Here is an 8,431-nt window from a genome sequence, read left to right on the forward strand (position 1 = left end):
TTCTTTTAATCTTCCCATTTTTGTGTCTTTTCTCTTGAGTAATCTGGGATATACCGGTATTTGAAATACACATCTTTGTAACCAGGGCACAAGAATGATTTTGCTTGGACTGTTTGGTGGCCTCAGACACAGGGTTCAGAAGCATCTTTCAATGTCATTTATCTTTTTATCTGATCTTGAATTGCTTGTGTATTTGTTGTTTGTGCATGTTTATGTCCTTGTGCACTAATATGGGTTCTTCTCACTACAAAATCAGGGCCCCTTCCTAAAATTCCAGCTAGATAACTAAAGGGTTTTAAACCAAAAATAAAATTCTAAGGCTGCCTTAACCATCTGAATAGGGCCCTCCTCTCAGCAAGGGCATTCCAAAGTTAACCTGAAAAACTAGTTCAGGCCATGATGGGAAGGAAGAGATTGACGTGCCTCACAATACCCTCCCGTCCCTTGGTCCCTTGTGGAATTACTGATAGAACAGATTCTTTAAGTCTGATAAACATTTACAATCTGTTTTCTCTGAAGCCTGCTTGCTGGAGACCTCATCTGCAAGATAAAGCCTTGGTCTCCACAACAAACCCTTACCATATCCAGACATTTCTTTCTACTGATAACAACTCTTGCAGCTAATTGCCAATCAGAAAATCTTTGAATCTGCCTCTGACTTAGAAACGCCCACTTCCAATTGTTCTGTGTTTCCACGTCAAACCACTGTATATTTTTACACATACTGACTGATGTCTTATGTCTCCCTAAAATATGTTACACCAAGTTGTGGCCCGGCCACCTTGGGCCCACGTTCTCAGCATCTCCTGAGGGCAGTTCTGTGGGCCATTGGTCACTCATATTGACTCAGAATAAATCTCTTAAAATATTTTACAGGGTTTGACTCTTTTCATCGACAGGTTAAAGTATACAATTTTATTTATATAATTTTCAATGAATAGTAAAAATTAAACTGTAGTATTTAGGAATATTTATCCAGTAATGCAAGAAAAAGTCCAGGGAATAATTACTATGAAATTCATTTGGCAAAATAACTGATCAATATTCTTCACTGTCAAGGCCCAAAAAAGAAATGTTATCAACTTAACTGAAATGTTGTGACTGAGAATTTCTCAGTCAAGGTTTATTAAGCCAACATTAGAGTATGCCTAGAAAGATAAGCCACAGACACACCTGTGGTCGTTTTTCCAAAGAGGTTTCTGGAACATTCAAGCATGTATCCATTTTCTCAAGGTGGGGGAAGGCATATAGGAAGACGGGCAGGTTGGTGGTAAGGTCACTGGTTGCATTTCTGTGCGACTTCAGTTAGTGCCCAGTCAATGTACATTTGACACAAGATAAGGTGAATGTTTGAAAAGAAAGAAGGAGCCAAGGAAGAGTCAACTCTGTCGAAGTCCCTGGGTAGGTGGAGGAATGATTTGTCTCATCTGGTCTTTGTTCTGCTCCTGGAAAGCAGCTTGTCATCAACATTATCAGTGTGGAATGGAGCAGACTAATTTTAGGAGTTAGAAGTAGATCACAGACCTAAAGTTACAGTAGGCATGTTTTTACAGGAGGCCAAGAAAAAATTTACTTCTGAGTGATCTGTGGGGGCAGTCCCTTCACAGATGCCTGAGACTCTTACCTTTCCCCGGGATCTGGCTGATGGATAATGCTATTTAATAGTACCAGCTCTGTATTGGGAAGAGGGTGTTTGAGTGACTGAGCCTCCAAGCTTAACCTTTACTTTTGCATAGAAGTTTAGGGGTCTTGAGAGTTTGAAATTTCCTTTACAAATTGCAGGAGACTAGGCAAAAATAAAAACTAAAATCAGTGTGGGGATCCTGAATGAGATCTTGGAAAAAGGAATTGTCATGAGTAGAAAAACTGGTGAAATGTAAATTTGCTCATTCTGATCATTGTTTTATGGCTATTGAAATGTCAAGATTAGGCCAGGCATGATGGCTCACACCTGCAGTCCCAGCACTTTGGGAGGCCGAGGTGGGTGGATCGTCACCCTGAGGTTAGGAGTTCAAGGCCAGCCTGGCCAATGTGGTGAAATCCCATCTCTAAAAATACAAGAAAATAGCCAGGTGTGGTGGGGGTGCCTGTAATCCCAGCTACTTGGGAGGCTGTGGCAGGAGAATCACTTAAACCTGAGAGACAGAGGTTGCAGTGAGCTGAGATCATGCCATTGCACTCCACCCTGGGCAGCAGGGGCAAAACTGTCTCAAAAGAAATGTCAGCATTACGAGAAATTGAGTGAGGGCTATGTTGGAAACTCATCGTGTTAATTTTGCCACATTTTTGCTTGTCTAAAGTAGTTCAAACGAAAGAGACATTTAGAATAATGCCTGTCTTTGCCCTGGGGCATGTGTGGTGATCAAAGCACAAGAGGGTTCTGGAGTGCTGGTTATGTTCTGTTTCCTGACGGGGTGTGGGGATTATTTCATGAATGGTTTCACAACTCTTTTCTTGAGATGATTACGAATGAGTTTTGCATTGGCATTTCTAGGGTTATGTATTTCATAAGAAGAGATTAACACTGATTTATAATGTGATTTTCTTAGAAGCCCTGCTGTTGCCTGTGTCATTAAGTGCTGATTCAGTTTACTCCCTAAAATTACAATGTAGCTGGAATTAAATATCCCCAAGCAAAGACTTCTTTCGCCTATGTTGCAGGCCTTTCAGTAACTTCTCCCTTTATGTTTTACCAAATCAAATGAGGGATGTTAACTACAATATTTAAAGCTGTTAACTTCTATTATATCTATAATTACAGAAATATACATGAAGAAAAAACTTTTTGGCAAATTATTTGGCAACAAATGATCCTAGATTCAAGGTTTTTATACAATTCATTTTTTTTCCAATTGATTCTGGAGGGACTGCAGAGTAAACATGAGGCGTAGCATGTAAAGCACCAAGACAACGAAATAGCTGTTAAAATGCAGAAAATGTTTAATAGCAAATAGAAAAATGTCACCGTCAGTGCATCCGAGGTACCTATAATACATGATTCATTTTTGCTTTGTATTTTGTATTCTCCTAATGATGCACGCAGTTTTCAAGAATCAAGAACGCATGGTGTTGTTTCAGGAGGATGTCATGTTACTAACCGGCCACCAGGTGGCAGGAGGACGAGGTCACGGTGTCCCATAGTCGCACCTGCAGGATCCCTAATGGAATCTACAGATCATCACTGGGGACTGTGTCTTCATGTCTCGATTTCTCCTTCCTGTACGGATAGATCAGCCAAGGGAAAGTGGGGCGATATCTAACTTAGATGCAATCGCAAATGTGTGAGTGCAGTGCCTGAGGTAGAATCTATTCAACGAATCAGACTCCTGATGACAGCTTTGCCCAGAGAACCCACAGAAGACGGCCTGGCTGGATCACTAAGGCAGAGCCCCATTGTCTGAAGGAGCAACAGTTACAGGCTTAGAAAACGTCTGCCCTAAGAAGCCTCTCATTCTTCAGCTATGATCGACTCTAAGCAAGATAGTCAACTATGGCACAGAGAGGTTCGGTAACATGCTCAGGGCACACAGCCCAGAGATAAACAGGCCAATATTCAGACTCCAATGGGTTCAGCTCCAAGCATATGGCCTTATCACCCTGAAATTGCCTTTGAAATTGGGAGATGGGGTGGAAATAATGTTTTAAAAAGTTCAATATTCATGGGGAAAAAACCTTGTAAAAAGCTATTCAACACCTGAACAATCTGTAACTGGACATACACACGCCCGTATCACACAGCAGTGAAATCTGTGGGCACCAAGAGGAGATGCACAAACTACAACTAGTACACTCAGAGGAGGGACATTTTTCCACACTAAACAGGAAGCCATCACCAGAGAAGCCACCACAAAGCCAAAATTACAGAGGGAATGTTTTAGGAGTAAGGTGGACTAACTTCTAAACATAAATCATTTGCACTTTGAAATGAAGTGACAGAATGTCACCTTATAACACAAAATCATGCCACGTTATACAAGGAACTCCGCACCGTGAGGAATTCTCACTACAACTTTTAATTGTCCAGAGACAAATTTAATGAAATAAACAGCTACTGAACATCTATTACATGCTACAAGTTATATGCATTGGAAAAGCATAAATATGACACACTTTGTTCACAAAGGAATAAGTTTGTAGTAACGACAGCAGTTGATGGTATTTTGTCCTTGTTTTTCACACAATTCTAGTTAACATATTGAGTGTGTACTATTTTCTGGGCACCATGCTGGACACATCACGAATTATCTGACAAACATGTTGTGCTAAATTCATAAATTCAGTGCAAATGAGGGGGAGTCCTAAAGGCTGTCCTACCACCCAGATAGCTCTACTAGCTTGTTAACTACTTACCTGTTCTCCAAGAGGATTCTCTTCTCTCACACTTTTGAAAGGACCACCCTGAGCTTTACTCAGAAGCTCTCATTGATTCTAACTGCACTGAGAAGATACAAACCATCTGAAGGGAGCTGAGTTGTAACACATGTGCTCTGCCTGACCTCCTGCTGTTGTCAATGACTCGGCCATGCTCTTACAAAAGGTCAGTCTGTTTCTGTGCTTTCGGCCACTCTCGAAGGCCATCTTTCTGAAAGTTTCCTCCATTTCTCATGTCAATTTTCTTTTTGTACTGAATTATTCCTTTGAACTTTATACTCAGTATCACAGTGACAGCAACATTAACACATTGGTATCACATGTTCTTCTAGTTATAATCCACTTTCTTTACAAAAAAATCTAAAACTTTATACTCAACTTACTTTATCTACTTCCTCTCCCTTTATTTTACCCCGAATCATCTCTAAGCATATCTCCATTACAAATTGTCCAAGTTACAAATAACCTTCATGTTGCTAAATACCATAACCAAATCTCATTTCAACCATAAACAGTACTTGTTGCAGTTGCCAACACTATCTTTTAAACACTTTGTCTTAGATTTTATTTCTTACCTCATAAAATCCTCTTTTCTAATTCTTCATGTGACACCAGCTGCCTCAGATCTGTCTCAAGCTTTCAGAAAATTCTTTAAAAACCTATGTGTTTAAACACTTCGTACTCTGAGGATTATTAAATGTTTACCTATGTTCAGAGCTTTAAATGTATACCTATGTTCAGAGCTCTGATCTGAACTACAATTGACTTTACATATAGCTTCAATATTTTTATTTATGTATTTATTTTGAGACAAGTTCTCACTGCCACTCAGGCTGGAGCACAGTGGTGCCATCACAGCTCACTGCAGCCTCAACTTCTCAGCCTCCAGTGATCCTCCCACCTCAGCCTCCCAAGTAGCTGGGACTACAGGTGGGTGCCACCACACCCAACTAATACTTGTATTTTTGGTCAAGATGGGGTTTTGCTAATGTTGGCAGGCTGGTCTCGAAACTCCTGAGCTCAAGCAATTCACCCTCCTTGGCCTCCCTACAGTGCTGGGATTACAGGTGTGAGTCAGTGCACCCGGCCTAGCTTAAATACCTCATAGAGTTTTCCAAATTATCTTGACAAGTGAATTCTTGACTTCTGCTACAGGCCACTGTAGTTTTCCAAATCTCAGAAATTCAAATTTTTAGTCCCTTGGGCCCAAACCAATAAGTTATCCTTCACTCTACATCTGTTGCTGACATACCCCAAATCCATGAGCTAAATCCTTTTTGGTGTCCACCCTACCCAAGCCATCCTTGTTTCTCATCTTTGAAACCTCCTGAATTGTCTTCCTGTATCCATGTTTCCCTTTGTTCTATTTTCCTACACCACAGGCACAGTGATGCTTTTAGACATGTGTTTGTTATCATATGACACCCACATGGAAGACTCCAAGGACTTCCCACCCCACTCAGCCTAATTCAAACTGCCTTAAGGGTTGTTGTTGAGTCACATACAACTTGGAAACGTGCAGTTTCTGGCCATGGATGTTAACGAACCTGGTGTCCTGTTAATACTCAAGGAAAGCGGCAGCCGTGTTCTTTGATGCTAAGTACTAGAGTCTCTGCCCTGTGCGTAGCTGTGTCATGTGGAGCCTCCACCCATTCATACTCAGTTCTGTGCAATTCACCAGCAGTTTTTGTGGCCTAGTATTTGACAGCTGCTGTCTGTACTCAAGAGGGTCAGAGATCCAAAGATATTAGAGCTTACAGTTACTTGGTGTCAATACTATAATAAACACGACTAAAGTGTGTGCTTTATCTTCTTTGCCACTTGTGTATTGACATTCTTTTACTCTATTGCTACAAAACGAATCACAGAATTTGACTGTAGACATTTGATAGCTTTTGTAGGTTTCTCTTTCATTTTGTGTTGTTTAAACATGAACAAATATTGTGAAGGAGGATCTAGTTCAGAGTGAACGGTTGCTGTGAACTCTATCTGGAGTTTTTCTTCCCTAGAGAAAACAAACAATTATTTAACTGAATAAACCATTCTTGATACTTCACTGAAAGGTCTCTGCAGAACAGAACAGCTTTCCCTTGCTCCCCTGAGGACCATGAATCCAGACAGGGTCAATCATCCTAATTGCCAATAGTAAGTAGACGTTGGCAGCTGACCAAATCATCTCCAGGGAAACAGGGCACACGGAGGAAGGTCTTCGGAGCCTCACCCTCCTGGCAGTGACTCTCTAAGCATCACTTGTGGTGACTTTCTGAGCAGATGAGGAACCTGCAAGCACCTTTTTAAATGCCCCGTGACGTCCTTGTTTGAGGCTGTAGGTGAGAGGGTTGAGCACGGGTGTGACAATGGAATCGAGGCTGACACTACCTCGTCCTGCTCGAGGGTGTGGAACGAAGGGGGCAGCACGTGTGTGTAGAAGGCAGCTCCACGGAAGATGCTGACCACAGTCAAGTGCGAGGAATGGGTGGTGAAGGCCTTTCTGCGACCTTCAGCAGAGCACATGCGGTGGACGGTTAATGAGACAAGGGAGTAGGAGGTGGAGACGATCGAGATGGGGATGAGCAACATGAGGACACAGCAGATGCACATCCGAGTTTCATACAAGGACATGTCCGCACAGGCCAGTTTGAGAACAGCCGGGATCTCACAAAAAGTGGTTGATACTGCAGGAGCCATAGTAAGGGACAGTCACAGTGATGGGAGTGAGCAGAAAGCCAGCAAGGGAGCCACCAAACCAGGCACCAGCAGCCAGCAAGCAGCAAGAGAACACATCTTGTGGTCCATCAGGAACTGGGTAATCTCAGAGGGCTACAGCCAGCCACGTAGCCGATCATCAGCTGTGAGGCCCAGGAGGGAAAGCAACTCAGAAGCGATCATGGTCACGTAGCGGAAAGATCTGGGATGCCACAGGCCACCAAAGGAAATGGTCCTGGTCTCTAGGAACCAATGTCACGCAGGAGCTTCTGCGGCAGTGGGCGGCCGATGAAAAGGGTGTCCATGAGGGCAGCTCGGCTGAGCGGAAAGCACATGGGGGTGTGGAGGCGACAGTCCACCCGAATCAAGAATATCATGACCAACTTTGCAGTTACAGCCACTACGAAAACAGCCAAGATCACTGAATACGATCCCCGTAGCCTCACCCTTCACCAGAAGCCCCAGGAGGGTGAAGTCAGAGGATGATGTGTTCGTCATTGATGTGGCCCCACGAGCGTCCCAGGGCAGCGGGAAGACAAGGCCCAGGGAGGAGGCAAGAACGTGTTCAAGATGGGAAAGGTCTGCAGTGGAGGTGACACTTCTGAGGGTACTGTCAGGATGAAGCTTCCAGGGTAGAGGCTAGAAAAGAACAAGCAGACCAACATGTGCGTCATAAAGCAGAAACCGTGGCTGCATTTCCCTGTCAGAACTGCTGCTTCTGTATTGTGTCTGTGTTCATCATGCTGCTGGAGGTTACGGTAACCGCATGATACAATTGCTGTGCGCTACACCAAGAACGGGGTTTTAACCGTGTCTGTTCCGTCCATGCTGCATTTCTCGTCTCCAGGACGTTATCTAGCCCTTAGTAGGGTTAAGTAACTGCTAGTTGGAAAAGCAAGATGCTCGATTCATTGATTGGCAGAATGGATAAAGGGGAGTGAAGTAAATCACTGAGGAAATGGTTAGGATACCTTTTGAGGTTTCATGAATAAAATGTTCCCTATGTTTCATTATTTGTATAAGTTTAAGGGCGAGTGCAGTGTCACGACATGGATGTGTTGCACAGTGGAGTCTTGCCCTTTAGTGTAACCGTAATTCAAACAGCGTAGGTTGTGCTCGTATTAATTTCTCACCCCTCGGTCCCCCTTTCACTCCCTACTCCTCCAAGTCTTCGATGCCTATTATGCCACTGTAGGTCTACAGTTGGGACTCCTCCCTGTTCTCTGTGCTGTTTTACTAACCTTTTTGCAGATCTTTCTTCAGATAGTTTTCTTCACCCTCTAACTTATTTGCAAAAAGCTCCAGAATTAAATTTTTAAAAAGCGGTTTATGACACTAAGCTGACTCCTTACAT

At 43.0% G+C, this 8,431-nt stretch overlaps 1 pseudogene; it reads right to left on the minus strand.

The window, feature by feature from the left end:
* Window positions 1-6,610: 6,610 nt before the first annotated feature.
* On the minus strand, window positions 6,611-7,575 carry LOC108544043 (olfactory receptor 2T11-like; annotated as a pseudogene).
* Between the last annotated feature and the right edge of the window lie 856 nt (window positions 7,576-8,431).

The sequence above is a fragment of the Rhinopithecus bieti genome, unplaced genomic scaffold, assembly GCF_001698545.2.
Source record: "Rhinopithecus bieti isolate Rb0 unplaced genomic scaffold, ASM169854v2 scaffold_26106, whole genome shotgun sequence".
Classification (NCBI taxonomy): domain Eukaryota; kingdom Metazoa; phylum Chordata; class Mammalia; order Primates; family Cercopithecidae; genus Rhinopithecus; species Rhinopithecus bieti.